This window comes from Trachymyrmex septentrionalis, unplaced genomic scaffold (genome assembly GCF_001594115.1).
Source record: "Trachymyrmex septentrionalis isolate Tsep2-gDNA-1 unplaced genomic scaffold, Tsep1.0 scaffold5, whole genome shotgun sequence".
Classification (NCBI taxonomy): domain Eukaryota; kingdom Metazoa; phylum Arthropoda; class Insecta; order Hymenoptera; family Formicidae; genus Trachymyrmex; species Trachymyrmex septentrionalis.
This window is the reverse complement of record NW_017305672.1, coordinates 2260385-2264206: the sequence shown is the minus strand read 5'-3', so window position 1 is coordinate 2264206 and position 3822 is coordinate 2260385. Positions and strand designations below refer to the sequence as shown.

The window sequence follows — 3822 nt, the reverse complement described above, 5'->3', positions numbered from 1 at the left end:
TGAAAATCACTCGACTTCCTCGATTCAAATGAATGCCAAACACAAACAAATAGACCGATCTGGCTGTAACTTGGTGTGTGTTCCTCCAAGAGATGCTACTAACTAAATCTAACCTTGATACGCGCCAGTAGTGTCATCTCTCTGACTTTGCACGGACTTTTCAAACGACCCTCGTATAAATATGTAGCGACACGTGCGCGCGGCGTCGCCCTCGGTGTAGAGTTTCTGTTTGGCTTTCTCTATATTTTTTTTCCTCCGTCTTTTGTCACCGTAACTCGGTTTATCTTTTGTTTATTTCTCGAATCGGGTACGCCTGGAGCTTTTTCGAAACAAAGGAGGCTCGCGTGTGATGCCCGAGGAACCGCGCAAGAATCTCGAGAAGAGTCAGTCATATTTTACTTGTTGGCTCGAACGCACCACGCTTTCGACTTCTGTCTAACGAATAAAGTACAAGTGTCCGCGCCAACCGAGTCACAGTTAATACCGAACCATACCTTCACCCACAAATATAAAAATTAGGTAATAAACTATTTATTTATTATTGCCAATGATTTATTGTTGAACAAGAATCATTTATGAATTATATAGAAACATAATTTTATTTACTGTTATTATCAAATCTATATCTCCTTTTATTTTTAGAATAATTCCTGTTGTAGAGAATACTCGCTCTGAGTTGTATAGAAACAATAAAAACTTGTTAGCCCACTTTTTAGCCCACTTTTTAGCCCACGACAAAAACAGATATTTTGCAGCATTAATTTTCCAATATTTCAAAGGATTTAGGTTTCTCTTAAGATATACATCTGAGATATACGAGTCTATCTGGACATTTGAAGAAGGTTCGTCATTGAGCTTTAAGTATGTACATCATTATCAAAAAAAGCTCAAAAATAATAATTTCCATCATTGTGTGTGAAAGTATTTTCAACTATAATTCGTCTCTGATGTATTTTTACCCTGTTGAAAATTCTTGTAAGTGTTACGTTCAGCGGACTCCCACGACTCTTTTCTTTCGTGGAGATCTGGAATTCGTTGAAATACTAAAATTTTTTTTTCTTTTTTTTCCACACTAAAAACTAAAATGAGGAATCCGGTATCTCCTCGTGAATGTCGTTCCGAGATAGATTAAATTAATAGTAAATATGTATTGAAAGCGTAAGACCGCCAAGATTAACGGTCAAGTCGCGGACGATTTTCGCGAATTCATGATTACAAAATCCAAGAAGAGGCACGCGACGTTCAGGGGTACATTCTGAGTGGTCTTGTGGCGACGCTGCATGCGCGCCTTCACGGCACGTGCGTTTTCCCATAAGTTATAAGATCGTAAAATTTTGGAGGACACTTTTCCACACTACAGACTCCTGTCAACATCCTTTCCTCCCCCAAGATCTTGACCAATCCGAGAGCAAAGAAAAATCCTACTACTAGTTAACGAAATCTATTCCACCAATCCGAATCTGAGTAATCGGGGGCGATTAGTATAAAAATCGCGGTTCCGCGGCCCTCGGTATGATTTTTCTTTGAGTTTTGGGAGGCTATAGTTGTCACGACATTTGAAAGGGTTCATTTTACTCTCGAAACCCTTTTTCTCCAGTAGAGTCAGTGCTAAAGAAATATCATCAATCTTGTACATCCTGGCCGGAGGACCTCCAACGATGAGATTTTCTGTTGGTAATTTATACTGAGCAACAAGATTAACGCAGCACCTGTTCACTCTGCAAAAATAGGCAAATTTCAAGATACAATAACTTCGTCAAAAATTGTCGTATCGGGATGTTTAAAAAAGCATTTTACAGGTAGAAACCTCTACTTTTCGGATCGCTACTTAAAAAAACGGTCTCATGGAGATTTTATGAAGTTATACAAACATAAATAAAGATATATCAGACCTCAAAATTTTTCATGAAATTTGCGAAGCTCCACGGAGTGGAATAAAAATTGTATACAAATGCGATTTATATCATTCGAAATAGCAAATCTTTACCTTTAAAATCGCATTTGTATACAATTTTTAATCCACTCCGTGAAATTCCGCAAATTTCGTAAAAAATTTTGAAGATATATCTTTATTTATGTTTGTGTAACTTCATAAAATCTCCATGAGACCGTTTTTTTAAGTAGCGATCCGAAAAGTAGAGGTTTCTACCTGTAAAATGCTTTTTTGAACATCCCGATACGACAATTTTTGACGAAGTTATTGTATCTTGAAATTTGCCTATTTTTGCAGAATGAACAGGTGTTGCGTTAATTTTGTTGCCCAGTGTATTTCAATATTTCATTTTGTTTTTTTTTATTATTTATTTGTTTTTATTTTATTTTTGTTCTTTTCTTTCTTTCTTTCTCCCTTTTTAACCTCCTGTGTACAAGAAAATAAAAACATTGCAGTCCGTTCACGTTATAATTTCAATCTGTCGCCGTCGCCTTACGATAATTATTCGCCCCCTGTCGACCAGTCGTTCGTCCGCTAACACTATCATCATTCGAGGAAAATCAGGCCGAACCCTTTCAAATCCATTCACCAAAACTTCCTTCTCTTTTTACTCTTTCGCTATTCTCTCCGTTACTTCTCCCTTCTGCCACACGATATTTTCCACACACACTCAAAAATATGGTACATAAATACGTGCGTATATATATAATACTTTAGAATAGAGAATCAAAAATTGTATTTCTTTTTTTACTATTTGCTCAAAAGATGTATCACCGGATATTGCCTTTTATTATATTATTATTAAATTAATTTCTCGATCATTATTTATTTAAATATAACTTCTCCTTATATTTGTTAGTTTTCCCGATTGCACTTCGCCCTCTCCCCGATCACTTGAAAAGTTCCATGACCGAAAATCAGGGCATACGGCCGTACTGGCACATCTGGCGTTAAAGTGCGCCCTCCCGGCACACTGACCTAGTGTTTGGGTCTTTTAAATTAAAAGTACATCCAACTCGTGTGTCCGTTTAGTGGAACACGAGTTGAGGTTCCACTTCGTCCTTCATTCAACCTCCGACTCGTTAGGAGCTTCAGAACGAAGCGAAGTGCCTCCCGATTTGCGTCGGTCCTTCCCCACAGCTCCCTTGCGGTCCGAAGCCTTGACACAACCAAATTGATCTAATAATTCGGTTTCTGTTGCGTTCAGCTCGATGCATGCGGAGTTTGGACGTAACACTTTCGTTTCATGCAAAATGCGACAAATGAGTATAATTTTATTAAAATTGAAAGTGAGAGGCGTCTTCTAAATAATTATCCAAAAATTTATGAGTAATAAAATGGTAAATATATATAAATAATAGCAAGCCTACATATAAAAACATTTCGTGTCATCATTATTTTTAATTAAGAATTTTTTTAATGGAATTTATTTTCATCACACGGGTCTAATACTTACATGTAAACAATATGGGACGCCATTTTTATCTTGCACTAAAACATTTTTTATTCCTTGTCTGCACGCTTACCCTTATCAGTTCTGAATTGCACTAGTTTAATTTAGTTAAATTCTAGTGCAATCCTCGTGCAAGAACAGAAAACAAACCTATAGAATAGGAGAGCCAGCTAAGAATGCGTCAGCGAATAAAAAGAAACAAAAAACAAAATGGATATCAGATTTTTTGTTTAATCGCGTATGCTATTGATTTTCACTATTAGGTGAGGAGAACAATATATCGATATCGCCCCACTCAGCTTTCAAAATTCTATGCGCAGCAATTAGACAAAGATATAGATGGCCATCCCGTATTCTTTCCTTTCCTACTGTTTAACATTTCCAGTTACAGGGGCCGCCATGCCTTGCCTATTCTATATATATATATATATATATA

General features: G+C 36.7%; 1 long non-coding RNA gene across 1 annotated transcript in view; it reads right to left on the bottom strand.

Annotated features, from left to right (window-relative positions):
• Positions 1 to 1736: 1736 nt before the first annotated feature.
• Positions 1737 to 3822, bottom strand: part of LOC108751568 — a 14987-nt gene continuing 12901 nt past the window's right edge. Inside the window, exon 3 of the long non-coding RNA XR_001939501.1 lies at positions 1737 to 1751. This is a non-coding gene — a long non-coding RNA (uncharacterized LOC108751568). The remainder of the gene's footprint in view (positions 1752 to 3822) is intronic.